Genomic DNA, 22696 nt, shown 5'->3' on the forward strand with positions numbered 1-22696 from the left:
AGTGAGGGGGTTAATGACTCACTACCAAGTACTGCCCCACTACAAACTGAACAAACTGGACAACAACTAGAGGGGGAAAAAGACCTCACTGAGTTTTACTCCTTTTCTGATGAAACCGGAGAGATCGAAGTAGATGTGCTAGGGGAGTGGTCTGAGAGTTTTGAATCTACGGAGTGTGAGGATGAGGATGAGGAATCAGAAACACATATATATTCCTCAGAAGACAGCTATGGTGAGGGGAGACAGAAGCCTAATACTGTAAAGACTAAGCCTAAAAGTAGTGCTAGAACCACACAGAAGAAAGTAGCTAAAGGTCATCTTGAGTATAATCAAGGCACTACCTCAGACATGCCAGATAACTCTGAGTTAACCCCCACCGCAGTGGAGACCATTCTACAAAGCTATAGCAGCCCACAGGGAAGAGACTGCCCAGGATAGCAGAAGATCTTGCGCAGCTCTGCGTAAAATGCAGGGGGTTGTCAAAAAACTGACTAAGACATGTACACATATTGGTGAACGAGTAACTGAAATGGAACTAAGGGTGATGGCAGCAGAGAAAGACTCTTCCGAAAATCATGAGAAAACTAAGCTTCAGGAAACAGAATTGATGGATATCAAATGGAAGCTTGAAGATTTTGAAAATAGGCAGCGCCGCAATAATCTTCGCATCCTGGGGGTACCGGAGAAAGTTGAGGGAGAGAATATGCGAGCTTTCATTATTAAACTTTTCAGTGAAGCTATGCCTGAAATACAGAACTGGAACTGGGAAGTTGAAATCCAACGGGCTCATCGAGTCCCCTTTAATCTGCCACCGAAACCAGGGATATATCCACGTGCTGTCTTAGTATATTTTGGTAATTTTTTACTTAGACAAGCGGTGGCAGAGAAAGCGAGACCAGATCTCAAAATAACTTGCAATGGATTTTCCTTCTTTTCAAGACCTGACTTTTGTCACGCAACTGTTGAAAGACGATGGAGGTTGCGAATGATGATCAAATCTTTTCAAGAGAAGGGTGCTTTGGCCTTTTTGAATAACCCTGCTAGCCTTAAGATTGTCCATCGCGGTCAGACAAAGTTTTTTCAGTCGGAGATAAAAGCAAAAGCATATTTGGATGAAATATCTTAGATAAAATCTCCTTCATTTGAGACATAAGTCTTGACGACCGCAAATAATAACTTACATATTACAAGATCTATGAGGGCGCAGGGGAGGTATAGAGTGAGATATGTTTTTATTCTTCACCACTTCTCTTGATGCTTTAAGAATGTGCTTTGCTCGATTTAACTGAGGACTGATTAGCATGCCTAGGCATAGACTAGAGATGAACGATAGGATGAATATAGTTATGACATATGTTATGATATGATATGTGATGTAGAATCCTTTTTTTTTTTCTTTCTTTTCCTTTTTCTGTGATTTTCTTTCTTTATTTATGGCAAGGTAGCTCAGTAGAAGTGCAGCAACTTCATCACACAGACTCTGGTTGAGTCTGAATGCCTCTGCAAGGGGGGGGGGAGGGAGAAGGGGTGGGAAAGTGGGTGGGTCAGAGGGAGGGACAACGGAGAGGGAGGGGGGCAGGAAGAAGGGGAAGAAGCAGAAAATGGGGGAAAAAAACAGGTGTAATAGCAGGAACAAAATTAATTTTGGAAAAGATACAGCAGGACATGCATATGGAGCACTATTTGAACAACATTAATAGACAAAGATACTACATTAACAATGGGTAAGCTTAGTATACAAACCTGGAATATAGGAGGTTTACTGGCTAGAGACAAACGGTCACGACTGGAGGAATTACTTAAACTATACCCTGTAGACATTTTGTGCCTGCAGGAGACCCATATCCCCTGGAGTAAAAGAGCGCTATTAAGACTTAAAGGATATAATCTAATAGTAGCATCATCTCAAACAACAAATATTAGTGGGGTTGCAATATTGGTTAAGAATTGTCACGGGCAAGGAACACGCTTTTTATCTGATGCACATGGAAGGTGGGCGATCGCTAAACTAGCAAATGGAATTACGATATGCACTGTTTATGGATCAAATCAGGATGACCCCATAATTTTTGAAACTTTGGAAACAGAACTAGCTATGTGGCAAGGTCCGCTAATTTTCTGTGGTGATTTTAACATCTCCTTAATGCCACCCTTGTCACCATATGCAACTAAACTCAAGTATATAGGTCGGAAACCGAAGGTCTATCGCGCTATCAACAGCCTAATATGTAGCCTTGGGCTAACTGATATTTGGGTGCAGAACAATCCAATAGACCCTGGCTATACGTACTATTCGCATCCCCACCAAAAATATGGACGAATAGACTACATTTTTACTTCCAAAGATTTAACACCTTCTTCGCATATAAACAAACTCCCAAAAACAATATCAGATCATAATTCCTTAATACTTTTAATTGATTATGACACTAATTATATTCAAAAAACAACATGGTCCTTTGATAGGAAACTACTATGCAACAAAGAATACATTGATCATATTAAAGTCTGGACTGAGGAATTTTTTAACATGAATCGATTAAGTGCATCAAGAAACATCGTTTGGGATACTTACAAAGCTGCTTTAAGGGGGGAAACTATTAGTTACCAATCTAGAATTAGGAACAGGGAAAAAAAAGAATATGAAATAAGAATAGCAGCTCTAGCTAAAGCCGAGGAAGAGCATATCTTCAAAATTAGACAAAGACAAGATACTAGTCATGTGACGATGCAGGTAGCAATACTGAAATCAGAATTGAATTCCAAACTCAGCCAGAAAGCTGCCCAGACATATCAGTCACATAGAAAACAAGTATATGAAAGTGGAGAGAAAGTGGGCAGACAACTGGCACTTAGTACACGCCAAAAAACTGCAAAGAGAGATATCGTTACTATAGTTGAAAACGGGCAGACCTTTACTCATGCAACCGAAATCAATTCTCAGTTTCAGAGGTATTATCAGAAGTTGTATACTGAGGATACTATAAGTTCTGAGGGGGATACAAAAGTCTACTTAAATAACTTTCTCAGTAATCCCGAGGCTACGAAATTATTAGATGACGATGCAAAGGAGGATCTTGAAAAAGAAATCACACTCACGGAAGTCAGTGCCGCATTATCATTACTGGCATCTGGCAAAGCAGCAGGTCCCGATAAGATACCGATTGAGTTATTCAAACTTCTTAGTCATCAATTAATACCTATTCTACATGATTTATTTCTTGGGATACAATTTAATGGTATACCTCCAATTTCTTGGGAGGAAGCTAATATAATCGTATTTCCGAAAAAGGGAAAATCTCCTGAACAGCTTACCTCGTATCGCCCTATATCTCTTATCAATTCGGACTCTAAATTATATGCAAAAATTCTAGCGCTCAGACTCAGTGGGGTCATTGAACAGCTCGCTTCCCCTTGGCAGCATGGCTTCATTCCTGGGAAGGGAACTACAGATCATATCCGCAGGGCAATTGCCTTATTCGATGCCACGACTGCCAGGGGGGAGCGAATGTCGATGATCCTACTTGATGCTGAGAAAGCTTTTGATCGTGTTACTTGGAATTTTCTCTGGGAAGTTATGATGCGTAATAATTTTGGCCCCAAATTTATTAACTCAATTAAATCAATGTATCACCGCCCCCAAAGCAAAAGTTTTGGCGGCCGGACTTTTTTCTGGATATATTAACATAACAAGAGGTACTAGACAAGGCTGCCCATGCTCGCCTCTACTATTTGCATTATACATCAATCCTCTCATTTTGAAACTACTGGAAAGCACTAATATTAAACCTGTTGTTAGCCATCATTTCGAAACAAAAATGCTGGCTTACGCCGATGACATTGCGATTATCACATCTGAACCGACAGAGGCTATCCGTGAAATAGAGGAAATTACCTCTGAATTTGGTCCTTATTCCGGATATTCTCTCAATAAGGGAAAGACGATTATTATAAGCACAGCTAACACAGTTTGTATGGACCCACGAAGAACTGAAAAAGCTACATATCTGGGCATTGAACTTTGTGCAAATACTAAGCTAATCCCAAAAATCAACTTTGATCCATTAGTGGAAAAAATTAAGAATGATTTTGAAAGGGTTAATAGCCTTCATCTTTCCATTATAGGGAGAGTTAACTATGTTAAAATGAATACGCTACCTAGATGCCTCTACCTGTTTCGAGCAATACCATTAGCTATTAAACAAGAAACATTAATGCTGATTAATTCACTCATATCTAAGTTTGTGTGGCAGAATGGAAAGATTAGGAGATCTCTTGAGTTATTATCTCTTCCTATTGATAAAGGTGGCCTCACTATACCCGATATGATATTATATTACTGGGCAGCACAGATAAAACAACTTACGCCTATGATTAAAGGATATAATGTAGAGAATTTGGAGGACTCTGTTGAAATGCCCTCAATATATGAGCTTTTGGTAGGTCAGGAGGCAAAAGGCTTACTATTGCGAAAGACCGAGACAAGAAATTATAAAGACTTTAAAGGAGAAATTATGGTTAATGCCTGGAAAACTTGGAATAAAATTGCTAAATATACCCAAATTGAGAAAATTAATCGATATACACCACTTTTACATTCTAATGCTATTCAGGGACAGGACCTAGTTGGCTTTTTAAAACAATGGGCCAAGCTAGGAATTAGGACAATAGGCGACCTTCTAATAAATGACTATGATACAACCTTCCTAGCTTTAAAAGCCAAATATAAATTACCTAACGGAGATCTTCTGAAGTTTGCACAGATATTTGCTACACTAAAAGCTAAAGAATCACTAATCAGCTTATATAAAATTGAAATTATGGATGCAATATCTAGATTAAACACTAGAATTGGAACTTTATATAATATTCTTTTAAGCATGAAGAACGATGATCTTGATAAAACAGAAAGAAAGTGGGCACTAAAATTGAATAATCCGAATGTAGATATCAACAAAGTATTAAACATGAGTCAAAAGCTATTGATGGCGAGTAATCTTAAAGCACAACTATATAAAACTGTTTTTGACCTATATTTTACCCCTGCTAAATTATTTGCACGGGGTAAACGTGAGAATGACCTATGTCCTAGATGCACTCAAGGGCCGGCAACTCTCACCCATATGTTTTACACTTGTACTGATCTGACCTTAGTCAAAAATATGATAAACTCCTTTTGGGAAGAAATATTCAGGCACAAAATACCAGAATCGGAAACTTTATTTTTACTTGGCCATGACCATACCTTAAATTTGAAGAAATCTGAAGAAAGATTAGTTTTTATTGGCATGGCTGTATTTAGGATACTTTTATCCGCAAGATGGAAAGACGTAGATCCTCCAAGCTTCCAGATGTGGTTAGCACGCTTTTTGGCAGTTTATAGATATGAAATTGCAATATTTGAAACAAGAGGGATTCAATCTAAGCTACGCGGAGATACACTTTGGCGACCAATAACTGAATGGAAAAATTGTATTATCCCTAGTGGTATTGGTTGATTGTGGAAAATACCTACAAACGATCTTTAGGTTTATTTGCATTGCGCTATAACTTTATTTGCTGATTTTATCCACTTTGTTTCTTGGAACCATTCTTTTAATCTCAAAAACCTGCGATTTACTAGTACTGCTGTATTATCTGATTTGTTTTATACTTTTGTAACATTATTGTATTACTGTAAATGTTTCCTGTTTTTAAGCCTGGTATAATTAAAAAAAAAAAAAAAAAAAAATTCGACTTGGCAACATAAGCCTTTTGCCAGGCCTAAACCTTTCTTTTTTAATAATTCTATGTTACCCCCAAGGTAGGCCATAAATGGCCACATGCGAGGGTGCATGGTATTTACAAAGTATAATATGTATACTTAAGTTTTACATGTCCTAGCAGTAAAAAATCTTCAAAGTTATGTTTCACTGCGTCAAGGCTAGCTCCTCCATAGTAGAGCGCCCGGTTATATTGAAACACCAAATAATGCATCCGTTCAGTTTGGTAACAGCTAGAACCATGATTAAAGGACTATAATAGTAATTTCAAATCCAATCTAATGCTCAAATCATATTTTAAATTGCTATTTTGAAAATGGCACTTGTAGAAAGTTTGTATAAATAAAGATTGACAAGTCAAATAATTCATCAGGACGGAGGCAGTGAATAATGGAAGAGCTGGAGTGGATTTCATGGAATTGAAATGGAACTTTTTTTACCAACAACATCGGACTGATGTGGCAGCTGAATTTCGATTGCTTAAATGGTGTCTTTTTAACAACCTCAAGAGTACAGGGCTTGTTTATGAGCTTTATGCACATAATCGACATGTATAGCATTTTTACAAATACTCACGTTATCCGATTGTCTAGTTTCATAATTATTTGTAATCACTGTTGAAATACATGTGAGGTTCTAGTGGGAAGAAAATGGATTCCAGAATGTTTAGTTTTTGCAATGCATTATGGGATTTATAGTTCGCGATATTTTTTTCACATAGAAGCACAGTTTTGGGGGGGGGGGTGGATGGGTCACGTGATACGCATGATCTGGTGAGTTATGATGACTGATTGGCCACATGGGCGAGAGTACAGATTATTTAAAGGCCAGCGTGGCAGGGTGAGAGTACACGCTAAAGATTTGTAAAGCAAAAATAAGGTCACTAAAAGAGGTTAGGCTGCCGGTTGTGGCGTTTAAGAGGTAAATCTCTGAAGTTTAGGTTTCTTTCTTTCCTTTTAAGGAGAAGGGGAAGGCGAATGTGAATGGAATCTGGGGTTATGTTAAGGTGATTATGGCGAAAGTAATAAGTGATTAGCTGTGGCAAAAAGATGTTGAATTGGGACGTTTGCACCAGTTTATTGCGGTGCCTCATTATTGACCATTATTCTGGGTGGTTTGAGCTGTTTATTTTTGTGGGATTCACATGTTGATTGAGCAATCATTGGTTTCGCTGGGGAAGCAAATGAGGGAGATGCGGGTGGTGTTATTTGAAGTCGTAATATTTTTAGAGCACATTGCGAGTGGGTACTGAGCAGTTAGTTGAGCTGTTTTTTATTTGTTTCAGTGAAACCTCTGACGAAGTACCGTACAGGCTCGAAATGCATTGGGTATGTTTATTGAAATGAGCCCACTGTGCAGTATGATTGACTTCACCTGCCGATGTTGAAAGCCTGGATGGGCACCAGTAGGCATTTGCAACTGTTAATTAAAGAATCATAATGCAATAATGCTGTCTCCGCTGTGATTATATAAGCAGGAAGATTTATGGTACAAGGATTGGTATTACAATTGGTATGCAAGGAATACATTGGATAATTTTGGAGGAAGTGGTTCACTGTGGCAGAGGCAGGCTCCATTCCGCTTTTAATTGATTTTCACCACTCACTCGCGCTGACTAAAGAGCGTGGGCGTTTTACTATGTTTTGCTCTGAGACTCATTTTTAATACTTGTGGCACAATCTGTTGGGAATTGGTGGTGGGAACTGCTAAGGGTAGTTGAGACTAACCTGTAAACTCCCGCCCCGGTCCGCCGCGTCCTTGTGGGCGTTTGCTGCGGAGGGTGAGGAGGAGCCCAGCACTTCTGGGCAGACAGCTAGCAGGTCAGCGCTCTAGTTCCCCCTCCCTCCCCTACTTAATGCAGCTAATACAGAGGCCGCGCAGCGGACGCCCGACGCGAGCGCGACGAAGGCACGCCAAACGCAAGCCCGTCTGCGCCCGTCCGCGGCCGTACGTGGACCGGGGCCAGTACCCCTGCCCAAACCAATCACCAGCTTATCCAGTATGGGAAAGAGAAATTATTACAGCTACACCCTCCATTGGAATTGGCGTGTAGACATTCCATGGCAGCATGGCGCTTGAGAAAGTGTCAACACTGCTCCTTCATAGGGAGAAGGGAACAGGGCAGTCTTACAGACCGCAACTTGCTCACGGGCGGCTTACTAAATTGTAGATCCCTCGGTAAGCATAGCGACGAGATTGAGGAGCTCCTCCTTGATGAAAATCTCGACATATTATTTCTCTCGGAAACTTGGCTAGGACCTAATTCAGACCCTGATATAGTGGAGGCCCTACCCCCGGGTTATACGATAGCGAGAATCGATAGACCTGAGGGCAGGGGAGGCGGGATCGCAGTTATTACGAAAGCGCCCTACGAGTGCTCCCTCCAACCACTTCTGGTGAGCAACAGTGAGGCAGAGCACTTTGTACTAAAGCTTAGCCCCAAGTCTACCATTACGGGTATCCTCCTTTATAGACCTCCTGGTACACTTGGGAATTTCAAATCTAGTCTTTTAGACAACATAGCCCATTTGGCGATCAGGCGAAATAAAATCCTTGTGCTCTGTGATTTAAACCTGCATTTTGAAGACGCCCTGCACAAAGAGGCGGTGGAATTATGTCAGGATTTACAGTCACTGCTACTGGATCTCAAGTTGTCTGTCCCTACTCACCTACGTGGTCATTTGTTAGACCCAGTGTTTGCCAGTTGGGATTAAGTAGAGGTGGGAACTCCTCTCCCGGTTCCCTGGTCTGACCATTCACTGGTGCCTTTTGACATGGCCTTATCCTCTGAAGACCCGTTGAAGGAAGAGACTAAGAACTTCCCTAGTAGGAAATGGAAACATTTCTCGCAGGACACTTTCAACCAGTTGCTCAGGAAAGGGGGCCCCCCGGGAGGGTCAGACAGTGAAAACGCTAGTAAAAATCTAAATGAGCACATTCTACTGGCACTAAATAAAGTGGCACCTTTCTTAACGAAGACTTCGGGTAGGAGAGTGTGCAGATCTGCCCCCTGGTTCACCTCCGACTTGCAGAGGGCCAAGGCAGACTGCAAAAGAATGGAAAGGAGCTGGAGAAGAGAGTATAAATCACAGGAGCGGAAGCTCTATAGGGAAGGACAGAGGAAATATCATGGCTTACTCAGAAGAGCTAAAGTCGCCCATTATAAAATTAGAATAGGGGGGGGCGTGGCTAGCAGCCGATGATGGCGGCAGCAACCTAGAGAGGCTCCCGTAGCAAGGCGGCTTCCCGCAACAATCCGCATGCCAATCCGCGCACTACTCAGTCCGAAGAGGGTGTCCTGGGTGCGGTGACCGAGCGGCACCGGCACAGAAAATTTGAGAGTGCCTGAACCCCGGTTTCGGGGCGAAACTTCATCTTCGTCCCTTGGGCGAGACGGGCCTGGTGACACGAGGCGAGCATCGGTGTCAAGTGAATCCTGAGGCCGGGCGGAAGTTCATCCTCCCCGGCGTAACCATCCGGAAGTAGCCGACGACGCCATCGCCCGACACCTTTGGCTGGCGATCCTCCCCGCCGGCTGCTCTGCCCCTCCCGTGGAGTACACGGTGACGCTGGGCATCTGTGCCCCTTGGCTGCGCTCGACACGGACCGGAGGTCCTGCACGGCACCAGACGCCATTTTGCTGAACTGGCCGAGGCCGCCACAGCTCCGCGGCTCCGGCGACACCTGCATAGCACCAGCGGACTTTGGCCTCCCACCAGCTCTGAACCCCCCCTGCATTCCTTTCCCCCCCCCCCGTGGACAGCGACGGACCTCCGGCCCGTTCCAGCCTAGACTTTGTCTCATTGGACGGCAATGGCGGGGAAGGGACAACGGCAGAATGCTGCTCAGGCGAAGCTTGGGAAATATGCCTACGAGGGCCAGTCGGCCACACAATCTGAGCAGTGCAAATCATTGGGGAAGGGCGCAGACAATGACGGCACTAAAAAGGCCACGCTGGACGACGTGCTAAGGACACTGGAGCAGGTGCAGGCCACGGTGGGTTCGACCGCGGCGGAGGTTACCCTGATCAGAGCCGACCTCCAGAAAATGAGCGAAAGGGTGAAGCAGGTGGAGGTTGTGACCAAGTCTTTAATAGAAGACGTTTCGGACCTGCAAGTGGCAATGGAGAGGCTGCAGGCGGACAATAAACTTTTGAAAAGTAAGCTGGATGACCAGGAGGGGCGCTCCAGACGCAACAACGTCCGTATTTTGGGGGTCCCGGAGTCTGAAACAAAGGGGGCCATGGACCTGTATGTTGAAGACCTTATAAAGACCAAACTGGCCCCGAAGGGACTATCCAACTTCTTCACAGTAGAACGGGCCCACCGGGTCCCGGGCGGGACGCCTACCCCGGGTGCCACTCCGCGCCCCATCTTGGCGAGACTCTTCAACTTTCGAGACCGCGATGCAGTCCTCCAGGCCGCTAGGGTGGCACCGCCCATCCAAATCCAGAATTCAAGGATTTCATTCTTCCCCGACTACACGGCGGAGGTCACCCGTAAGAGGAGGACTTTCCTCGAAGTTAAAAAGTCGCTTCGCGACCAAGAACTGCCGTACTCCATGCTGTTTCCGGCCCGGCTACGAGTGGTAGCGGATAAGAAGGTCTGGTTTTTCGATTCAGCAGAGACTGCCAGGGAATGGCTGGATGGCTGGCGCACAGTGGACCGCACCTCTAACCGTCGACGCAACAGATCGGGGGGGGCGAGCCGGCGGGGCTCCCGCTCCCCATCCAGGAACAGCGAGAATGGATCACCACCACAGGACCAATTGGGAGCGGCTGGCGGCAAATGAAGAGACCTCAAGGGACTACCGAGTTACTCCTGAACTTTACTCCCACTGATTCTCCATTGAGCCGTTATTGGACACTGGCCCGGACGCCCGAGGGCTGCAAAGGGACCGCCTGCTTTGGGGGACACTCTCCCCAGAAGTGCAAGTACTCTGTTTCAGCTATGGGTTAAGCGCTCTGCTAAGTTGGGGTGGCGGGCAGTTTTGAGTCCGTTTGGCAGGGAGGCAGGGTGGGGGGTGTTGGGGGGGGACTTGTTTGGTTTTACGGGAAATTCATGCTATCGATCGACCAATGTAGAATGTACGGTGCTGTTTACTGGAACGATGCTGGGAGGGTGGGCCATGTGCTGAGAGTTCTGGCCCCTGAGTTTCGATGGTGGTGGGTGAGCGGCTTAACGTGATGCAGGCGGGTGAGACGCGATTGGGCAGCTCCTCCCTCAAGCTTCTGGCATGGAACGTGCGTGGTTTGGGTGATAAAGTGAAGCGAGGCCTTGTTCTGTCCGAGGTCAAGCGACATAAACCTGACCTCATACTCCTTCAAGAGACCCATCTAATGGGTACTGCCACCAAGGCCCTGGACAGGCGAGGGTATTCAATGTTGGCCCACTCCGAATTCTCCACTGGGTCCCGGGGCACGGGTATCCTACTTAGAAAATCCTCAACTTTTATCACCATTAGCACAAAAACCGACTCACAGGGCTGTTTTGCGGCGGTGTGTGGTCAATGGGAGGGGCGCCCCCTGACAATAGTATCCGTGTACATCCCGCCGTCCTTGCACTCAGTGATGCTGCCTGCCCTGGGCGATTTCCTATTGTCCCTCCCCGGGGGTGACACCTTGTTAGGCGGGGACTTTAATTCCCCTGCCGACCCACTACTCGACAGGTTCCCCGCACCCGCTCTCCCCGGGGGTCCCTCCAGATTCCAAAGGTTCCTTGAGGCGCTGGGGCTGGTAGACATATGGCGGCACGTCCACCCTACATTACGACAGTACACCTTCCATTCCACCGTCCACAATAGCCTGTCCCGCATTGACCACTTTTTGGCGCTTGGGGATGGTTTGCAGCGCGTAGAAGAGGTGCTCATTCACCCAAGGGGCATCTCGGATCACTCCCCACTGACTCTCACCATCACTTCACAAACACGCTCACGCCACCGCATCTTCCCGATGCATGCCTCATATCTTAAGGTGCCGAAGGTCCGGAGGGCACTGCAGACCGCCACAACACATTACTTCATGGAGAACGAGCCCACCGCAGCCTCGGCTGAGGTGCTATGGGAGGCCTATAAGACTGTCCTGAGGGGGCAAGCCATTAGCTCCATAACCTCGTATAGGCGAGAACAGGCGGCGGAACACTCGGCGCTCGAGATACGACTGCGTGACACAACCGCTGCCCATGAAACGGACCCCACTGACGACACACTGCATGCGCTCACGCTGGCCCAGCGTCTCTATACAGACCACGCTCGACACATTGCACAAGGTCACATCACTGACACACAAAACCGAGTGTATGATTCGGGGGACAAAGCAGGGAAAATGCTGGCCTGGCTAGACAAAAGAGGCGGGAGTGCCAAGGGGATTCAACAGGTTAGGGATGACCTGGGGAACATTCACACGGACCCAGCTCGGATAGCAGAAGAGTTGGCTGCCCACTTCGAGAAAGTCTACACCCCGGAGCGGGACGTCACGGCCATTGCGGCCCAAAGCGCACTGTATGATCTGCCCATCCCGGCACTGTTGCCCGAGGCGGCGGCTGAGCTTGAGACGCCTTTCACTGCTGACGAACTGCGGATCGCCATTGGGGCCCTGCATACGGGCAAAGCGCTCGGACCAAACGGCATCCCAATTGAGTGGTTCCAGGACCGCACTGCCGCTCTTAGCCCATACCTGCTTCGAATGTATGAGGAGTGCCGTACTGCGGGGGTGCTCCCGCTAGACCAACGAACGGCCACGATAGTGGCTATCCCCAAGCCTGGCAAACCTCCGGAGGACTGCTCCTCCTACCGCCCTATATCCTTACTTAACGCAGAAAGTAAAATTCTGGCGAAACTGCTGGCAAATCGTCTCCTGCCCCACCTCTCTGATCTAATTCACCCGGACCAGTCCGGGTTCATGCCCCACAGGAACACCTCACTCAATCTACGACGGGTGCATGGGGTGTTGGCCAAAACGGATGAACTCGATGAACCAGCGGCCATCTTGGCCCTAGATGCCAAGATGGCCTTTGACATGGTGGAATGGGCTTATCTCTTCGAGGTTCTCCAGTACATGGGTTTCGGCCCTGTCTTCATATCTTGGGTTAAACTGCTGTACACCATGCCGGTAGCGCATGTGGTGGCGAATGGCCACATTTCACGCTCCTTCCCGCTCAAACGCGGCACTCGGCAGGGCTGCCCTCTTTCCCCCCTGCTATTTGCCCTGTCGCTAGAGCCTTTGGCAATCCGCATTAGGACCACCCCCTTGCTCAAGGGGATTCAATGGAGGGAGGGCTGGGAGGACCGCATTTCGCTCTACGCGGACGATATGCTTGTATACCTGACGGACCCTGACCATGGCATCCCGGCTCTCTTACGTATCTGCAATGCCCACGGGGAAGTGTCGGGCTACACCATTAATTGGACTAAATCTGAATTATACACCCTGGCGGGCAGCCCACCCGCGGTTGGCTCTGACTGCCCCCTGCGATTGGCCGGCCCGTCCTTTAAATATCTAGGTATTCATGTTACGAGTGACCCGACGGAATTCGAAAAGTTGAACTTGGAGCCGCCGCTGGATCGCCTCAGGCGAGATGCGAGCTTCTGGGCAGGGTTACCACTAACGATGCTGGGAAAAGCAGCTCTCTTTAAGATGAAATCCCTGCCCCGCTTTCTGTATATTCTGGACAACGCCCCCTTTGCGGTGCCCCCCAGGTATTTCAAAAAGGTGGCGGCGGTGGTCTCTGGTCTGCTATGGCACAATCGCCCGGCACGGATAGCTCACGCCAAGCTCTGTAAAGGTTGGTACGAGGGTGGCATCGCACTCCCTAACCTTCAACTTTACTATTGGGCGGCTCAGCTTAGACCGATTAATCAATGGCTGCACGCATCACAGGCGGACCCTGCATTCCAGGCGGATCGGGCCCAGCTAGGGGCGGGTACCCTGCTGACCCCGCTCTATGACAAGCGTAAACTCAGGTTGTTGAGGGGGCCCACAAAGATCACGGTATCCGTCTGGCACGCAGCCACCGCTGCGCTGGGCTGGAAAGATACTATCACTAAGCTCACCCCGCTTTGGGATTCACGTGCTCTGGGCAACCTTCGGACCAGCAAGGGGTTCTCCCGCTGGGACGACATTGGCATATCAACGGTGGGAGACATGTGGGACCATGGGGCTGTCATCACATTCGACCGCCTGAAGGAACTCTACGAAATGGGACCACATGAAACCTATCGGTATGTTCAAGTGCGTCATGCTCTGCTGGCGGTTATTCCGGTGGGGTCAACTCTCCCAGAGTCGTCCCCGCTAGAGGATCGCCTCTTAACTGACTATATGGTGGAAAGGGCCACCTCCCTTACCTACCGGAAACTCCTGAATAATTCCCCAGACCCGCTAGTGCCTCTTAAGGGAAAATGGGAGCAGGAAGTGGGGGAGATGGATGAACACGAATGGAACGAGGCACTGGCATCCCCTAAAGAGGCGGGCATATCCTCTAGAATGAGACTCATCCAACTCAAGGTTCTGCACAGGACATACTACACCAGGACATTGCTTCATCACATACAGCGAGCCCCTGACCCCTTCTGCTTGCGCGGCTGCGGGGAGGAGGGCACACTACTCCATACACTCTGGGGCTGCTCCCTTATACAAACATATTGGTGTCAGGTCATGCGAACCGTCTCACAAGTCCTAGAGGTCTCCGTGCTTCCAGAGCCACGTCGCTGTCTTCTTAATGTGTGGGAACCAACTGACCTGTCCCGACATGGCCGCCTCTGGGTGACGATTGGTATGATGATGGCGAAGAGGGACATTGCGCAGCGCTGGGGGGTGGCAGATCTGCCGAAGGCCTCCCAATGGTGTGTGAATATGGATAGGGCCATGGTCACGGAGAGGGCGGTGTATTTATCCAGGGGGTGCCCGGCCAAGTGGAACAAAGTTTGGTCCCCATGGAATGTTTACCGGGGTGAGATTTGTGAGCCACTCCCTGAAGGGGACACATTGGAGTCGGATGAGGACGAGTGAATGTGAGGGGAGGGCATGATGGTGGGAGGGGGGGCTGCACTGGATGGGGGCGGTATAACGGAATGGGGCGATTGCTATGGTATTTACCAAGATGTACAAAGCGCTATTTGAATGGACTCAGAGGCACACTTCCACCTGAATGGCATTCAGTTTCCTGTGTCGATGGCAACGTGATTTCCCGAAGTTTGAATGTTTTTCTTTTTTTAGGTATAAAACAGAAAACGAAAACCTCATAATTTGGCATGGACCATTCGCAACTCCTTCTTCACATTTCCTTTTGGTGCTTCATCCTCAAGTCCTCACGACCGCATGTACTGTGTTCATGCATATTTATTGCTTATAAGCTTTATTAGCGGCCGGCCCGGTTGGGTTGTAGGCGACGAGCTGTGTACTAATCTGTGAAGGCTCAATAAAGGTTTTCAAAAAAAAAAAAATAAATAAATAAATAAATAAAATTAGAATAGAAGAGGCGGCAAACTCCTCCAAAGAACTTTTCAGAATTTATAAAGAGATCTCCACAGTAGCAGACTCAAATACCCCAGATAATGATTCACTAGAAGAATGTAATAGAGTGGCAGACTATTTCTCTTCGAAGGTCAGAAACATTTATGCCACTTTTACTAGTAATCCTGGGAGTGGATTGATTTTTGTGGAACCACCGGGAGATAGTACTGTGATACAGAACTTGAGCTGTTTTACAGTCCCCCCTCCAGAAAGTTTAATTAGCATTTGCCGTAGTATCAAGTCTGGATCTCCCAATGACCCAGCACCCCCCAAGGTACTAGGTGAGAGCTTAGAGACTCTTGAACCGTACATTAGGCACGTTCTGGAAATCTCTTTTGCTTTTCATACGCTGCCAGTATCATGGAAAAAGGCGATGGTACTACCTATTAGGAAAAAGACCACTCTCAGCCATGATATTCTGGAAAACCTTGGACCCATTTCTTTGCTGCCTTACGTTGCCAAGGTAGCAGAAAAAGTGGTCAATATCCAGCTGACTGCACACATGGAGAGAGCTAAGCTCCTGCATACCTCTCAATCACGGTTCAGGGCAGGTTATTCCACCAAAACCGCTCTGTTAAGAGCCACAGAAACCATCAGGCAAGGAGCAGATGCCGGACACACCATGGCACTCATAATGCTAGATCTCAGCGCTGCGTTCGACACAGTAGCACATTTCACCTTGCTACAGTGTCTGAACAGAGGTGGCGTTTTGGGCCCAGCGCTGGGCTGGCTGAAATCCTTTCTGACAGAGCGTAGTTTCCAGATCCAAAGAGGATCATTCCAGTCCAAAGAGGTGGCATTGGAACAGGTGGTCCCCCAGGGATCGGCCCTCAGCCCCACCCTATTTAATCTTTACCCTGGCTGAGGTGGTGCAGGCGTTTGGAGTGGAATTAGTGTCATACGCTGATGACACTCAGCTGCTCATTACTCTATCTCAAGCACCGTCGGCAGAGGCCTCCAATTTTAAGCAATGCATGCAAGAGCTTGCCTCCTGGATGAATAACAACTGCTTGAAATTGAACGGTACAAAAACTGAGGTGTTAGTGGTCGGCAAACACAAGTCTTACTGGTCATTAGAATGGTGGCCACTATGCCTTGGCCCTACCCCTACACCATGTCCAGAGGCTAAGAATCTGGGAGTCTGGGTGGACTCAGGCCTCTCTTTTGAAGGCCACATCCGACGGCTAGTAGGGAAATGTTTCCGTGTTCTAAAAACCCTTAAAAAACACTTGATTTACTCCCACTAGAGACCAGACAGACCGTAACTCACGCCTTAGTTACTTCCCGACTAGATTACGGGAATGTTCTTTTTCTGGGTACCCCGGAAAAGAATATCAGACGTCTTCAAGTCCTACAGAATGCAGCTGCTCGTCTGATTTTGAGACTTCCCAGAAGGGCCACATCAAAATCTGCCCTTGAAGCCCTTCATTGGCTTCCAGTCAAGAAAAGGATACTATTCAAATCCCTCCTGATCTGCCATTGTATCCTTTGGCTTAAAGCCCCAATGTACCAGGGAAATCTGATTACGAGATATATACCAGGCAGAACATTGAGATCAGGCGGGACAGGACAGCTGCTAGTCCCTAGGATTAGAAAAACGAGAATGGGAGGTCGCTCATTCCGCCTGTTAGCGGCACAAAACCGAGTGGGGAGGGTATGCTCAGACGTGAGTCCCGTGCTCTCCACACCACTTGAGTCAAGCTATCCTGGCTGAAGACGGCTGATAGCCAGAAACCGGTCCTAGTATGCTTGATTCCGGTCCAGGGAAGACATGGCTTGGCAGTTCGGGCTGGACTGTTCCCATGAGGCACAGGGTCAAGGCTGATTTGCATATGTCCATGTCTGAACTGGGGTGTTGTGGAGTGCAAAAAAACGATGGATTTAGGCCCAGATCTCTGTACTGAGGTGAATGTATGACATTGTTCTGCATTCTGTCCATCAATTGTTGTTTTTGCACACGCACTCAGAACATGAACACAGACTTTACTGTATGAGGTTCAAACACTAAAAAAGAAGTGAAGTAGTGCATTCTCACACTCAATTTTCTACTTTTAGAAAGTTGCTATTTTTCTTCCTAAAGCCTCTAGTAGCCTTTTCAGTTTACTCCCATCTGTCACTTGGCAGCCTGCTGGCCTCCAGCAACGACATGTGAAGGGCTCCCAGGAATGGGACCAACAGGGCCTTGGCTGGAAGGTGTGTGACCTATCCTGACAGGTTGGCGTGGGGGACGTGCCCACCAAATGCACAAGCTTCAAATGGCCAGTCAAATGTAACTCAGAGCTATCCCTGCCTCTGCCATTGTCTAAGTACCCAGAGTGGCATAAAGTCCAGTGGAGGCAAGCACGTTCCAGAACATGTTTGCTGGGGGAGTTTCTCATTTCTGTGCAGCAAACCTTCAGGTGTCCAGAGCGCTGCACAATGGAAGAAAGGTTCTGCCATTTAGGAGTTAGGTTGAAAATGGCACAGTGGGGTAGCTTATAGAAAAGAAAAACACAGAAGGTGCTGCAAAAGTGGATAGGGTCACTCCTGGAGACTTTTTTAAAATTCGGTTAAGAAGTGGCAGGAGTCATAAAAAGTGCACCCTTAGTACCCTCCTCCGAACATCTCTGGACTTGTAAAAGACAGACAGGAAAATGACTGCACCTGCTTTTAAACCTGTGGAGAGAAACCCCAAGGGCTGGACCTGCTCACTACTTGTATCCAGTATAGAAGAGTGGACTCCAAAGGCTTGTTGTCTACCCTCCTGTTCAGCTCCAGGAACACAAAACCTTCATGAAGCCCAAATCTCTGCTGAGCCCAGCTAAACAATTCCAACTGGATTTGCCCGGGGGCATTGCTGGAGGCTTCCGAGAGATGAAGTCCTAACCCCCAAGTGGAGCCCAAAAGGTTCTGGACCATATACTGAGATTGAAAAGGCCAGCAAAACCAAGATGTAACAACTAACAGATGACTCTGCCTATGGCCGAGAGATATCAAGATCAAGAAGAAGGTCCAGGGATTGACGTCTAACACTTAGCGAACATCTAGGAGGAGGAGTCCTGAGTCGTGGGGGCCCCAGGAAATGGAGCGACACCAACAGAGGGCCCCACACCCCTTCGGAGAAAGCGCCTTCAAAACACGAAGAACGAAGGGCGGCCGGTGGCTGACCAGACGGTGCTCACCTTATGCCACTCAAAAGAGCCACAAATAACAAGGTCTTGCAATTCTTCGCTGCTACCATCACTAGGTAGAGAATGTGCCTAGGACCGGGGGCTCCTGTTGGGACCGTGGGGCAGAGTAAACAGAGCAAAGAGGCAGCGATGGAGCAGAGGTGAATAAGGGGTGGAAGCGACAACCACCTTATCAACGCACAATGACAATCTCTGAGTATACTCCTGATCTCCATCCTGACAGGGGAGTCCAAGCACTATGTCTGACACCCGGTGGAGCTGCTTGGTTCAGCTATTGAGGAGATCGGCCTTGGTTCATCCTGTGACTGTCACCTACCCAGCCATACTTTAGGCACAGTTTTTCTCCCCATCTCTCTGTCTCGCCCACCCCCACTCCCCTCATTGTATTTCTGTAACTCTGCTTTTTCCTTGTCTCCTATCTATCTATCTGTTCCCATTTAGCACTCTTTTGTTCTTTGTCTACTTCCTTTGCCCCTATCCCCTTTCACCTAAATCTTTCTCCTTGCCCGCTACACCTCCTATCGCCCTGTCCTTTTGTGTAACCCTTGGCGTAGTTCACGAAGTAGCGCTACACGAAGCTTTGTGAAGTGCACTTCGCACTACGTGTAGCACTACGTGAACTGCATAGTGCGCTGTTCGCGATGATTGTACAGTGCCGGATGCTTGTCCGCACTGTGCAATCATTGAAAACGGCATCTTGCACAGTACGAGCTGTCGTTTTCTGCCGTTTGATTAAATATTTACTTGAGCGAAAGCTTTCTCAACGTGGACTGGTAGTTTCTCATCGCAAGCGGTCGCGAGCATACTCAACCACTCAAAATGAGAAACCTGACCTCCCCGCACTGAGAATCCCGCTGGGAGGTTTATTTTCCACGCTCGTGATCGGCAACTTGATGTTGCTGACCGCGATCACGGAAAAAGTCTTGCCAGTATGTCCTTTTGCTTGCTCGCGGTCACCAACTTGACGTTGAGGCCCACGAGCAAGCAAAAAAGGACCGCTGCACTACGCTACGCGTGTTTTTACTGTGACACGTGCAATTTGCGTAGTGCAAAGTAGCGCAAACTTCACAAACTACGTGAGCGTAGTGTAGTCCTTTGCCCAGGCTTACTTTTGTGCCCTTTGACTAAGCACTCCTTCTCCCCTTGTTGGGGAAAGATCCAATATACATATACTCTGGAGTCTAAGCATACCTGCTGAGAGAGTCCACAGCGCCAAGGGAGCCACAAGGGAGATGGGGAAATTATCCACTTCTCCTGGGATCACAACTTACTGGGCTTCGGACGCAGCTTTGACTTGTCTACCAGTTGGTGTCCCCTTCACCCTCCCCTTCCTCTTTCCATGCTGTGTCTCTCACACTCCCCTCCTCTTTCCCTCCTCCATTCTCTGTCTACTTCCCCTGCTCTTACCCCCTCCACGTAATCTCTCCCCTTGCCTGCTTTTTCCCTTACATATATGTCCTTTTTGTTTGTATCGACCTTACTTGTAACTATGTTGCCAGGCTCTGATAACTGTGTATCCTTTGTAACAATGTAACCTGCAATTATGATCTGATACTCATGTAAAGCGCTCTGATCCCTCCGGGTCTAGCGAGTGCTATATAAAACCTTTTAAATAAATATATAAAGTGTACTCTTTACTACTCCAAAATTGCCAAACTAGACACTTAGAAGCTTGTTTTTACCTTTCTGAAAAAAAGAACCAGAACCTACAACAGGATCACCACCAACCAGCGGACCTCGTACTGCCGGTCATACTAAACTTTCTGGTTTGCCCCGTTGAAAAGATACAAACTTCCAGAAAAGTTTCAAAGTTTGAACATAGAGGATTTTACTGGACCAATGTTGAGCAGCAATTAAGTGACGACGACGCCATGTTGGCTTCGTACTTCGCATGCTTGGAGTTTTCCCAATGCCAATGTTGTGAGCATTGCATTTCTCACTGGTGCTGAGGCTCAAACTGAGGTTCTGCACTTCAGACAGCCATTATCAATGAGCCTCCCTTCAAATCCAGCTGCCATATCGACTCACCAACAACCTTGTTGATAAGGACTTTTCTCAGAAAAAGGGCTTAGTTAGAAGGTAAACTTTCTACTGGGAGGGAACCGGTCCCTGTATTCAACATGTTCTCCATTACGGTTGATCTTAACTTTTGAATTTGAGTCAGTCTAGCATGATTAGATACTCGTAGTTGGCGCATTGTGCTATTTTGCAACAGAAACATCTAATCCTTTGAAAAATCATGTCTCCAGTTCCCTACATCCTATTTTTGTTGTTTATGGTGTCTATTTGCTCATTAGAACGTTCTCTATTTTTATAATTCGGAGTAGTATTTTAATTGAAAAACCTGACCTCCCCGCATTCAGAATCCCGCCGGGAAGTTTATTTTCCACGCTCGCGATCGGCAACTTGATGTTGCTGACCACGATCGCGGAAAAAGTCTCGCCAGTATGTCCTTTTGCTTGCTCGCGGTCACCGACTTGACGTTGAGGCCCGCGAGCAAGAAAATGACCGCTGCACTACGCTACGCGTGTTTGCACTGTGACACGTGCAATTTGCGTAGTGCAAAGTAGCGCAAACTTCGCAAACTACGTGAGCGTAGTGTAGTGCTTTGCCCAGGCTTACTTTTGTGCCCTTTGACTAAGCACTCCTTCTCCCCTTGTTGGGGAAAGATCCAATATACATATACTCTGGAGTCTAAGCGTACCTGCTGAGAGAGTCCACAGCGCCAAGGGAGCCACAAGGGAGATGGGGAAATGATCCACTTCTCCTGGGATCACAACTTACTGGACTTCGGACGCAGCTTTGACTTGTCTATCAGTTGGTGTCCCCTTCACCCTCCCCTTCCTCTTTCCATGCTGTGTCTCTCACTCTCCCCTCCTCTTTCCCTCCTCCATTCTCTGTCTACTTCCCCTGCTCTTACCCCCTCCACGTAATCTCTCCCCTTGCCTGCTTTTTCCCTTACATATTTGTCCTTTTTGTTTGTATCGACCTTACTTGTAACTATGTTGCCAGGCTCTGATAACTGTGTATCCTTTGTAACGATGTAACCTGCAATTATGATCTGATACTCATGTAAAGCGCTCTGATACCTCTGGGTCTAGCGAGTGCTATATAAAACCTTTTAAAGTGTACTCTTTACCACTCCAAAATTGCCAAACTAGACACTTAGAAGCTTGTTTTTAACTTTCTGAAAAAAAGAACCAGAACCTACAACAGGATCGCCACCAACCAGCAGACCTCGTACTGCCGGTCATACTAAACTTTCTGGTTTGCTCCGTTGAAAAGATACAAACTTCCAGAAAAGTTTCAAAGTTTGAACATAGAGGATTTTACTGGACCAATGTTGAGCAGCAATTAGGTGACGACGACGCCATGTTGGGTTCATACCTCGCATGCTTGGAGTTTTCCCAATGCCAATGTTGAGAGCCTTGCATTTCTCACTGGTGCTGAGGCTCAAACTGAGGTCCTGCACTTCAGACAGCCATTATCTATGAGCCTCCCTTCAAATCCAGCTGCCATATTGACTCACCAACGACCTTGTTGATAATGACTTTTCTCCAGAAAAAGGGCTTAGTTAGAAGGTAAACTTTCTACTGGGACGGAACCGGTCCCTGTATTCAACATGTTCTCCATTACGGTTGATCTTAACTTTTGAATTTGAGTCAGTCTAGCATGATTAGATACTCGTAGTTGGCGCATTGTGCTATTTTGCAACAGAAACATCTAATCCTTGAAAAATCATGTCTCCAGTTCCCTACATCCTATTTTTGTTGTTTATGGTGTCTATTAGCTCATTAGAATGTTCTCTATTTTTATAATTCGGAGTAGTATTTTAATTGTGTGGTGCTTTATATATTTTAACTGTTTTGGTACTGATAAATACTTTACACATTTCTCCTAAGTTAAGTCTGTCTGCTCTGTGCTACAGTTACAAAGAGTTAATTCAGGTTTTTATTATTGAGACCTAACTGAACCTAGTAAGGAATGGTGCTATTATTACTTGAAGCGGACTCTGATTCACTTAAACTAATATTCCACTTTCCCACAATTAGACTAGCATGATGTGAGGTGAGAGAAACATGGAGAGGAACAAGCACTTTCTTACTATTTATCTGTAAATGACTTCGTCTCATGTTTATTTTTGGCTATGTTTTTGGACAATGTTACTGCAGTCATGGAGGCATGTTATTTATCACACATGCTTTTGGATCACTCTCCAATGACACTGACTCTACTAATACCCACAATACAACAAT

This window comes from Lissotriton vulgaris, chromosome 8 (genome assembly GCF_964263255.1).
Source record: "Lissotriton vulgaris chromosome 8, aLisVul1.2, whole genome shotgun sequence".
NCBI classification, from domain to species: domain Eukaryota; kingdom Metazoa; phylum Chordata; class Amphibia; order Caudata; family Salamandridae; genus Lissotriton; species Lissotriton vulgaris.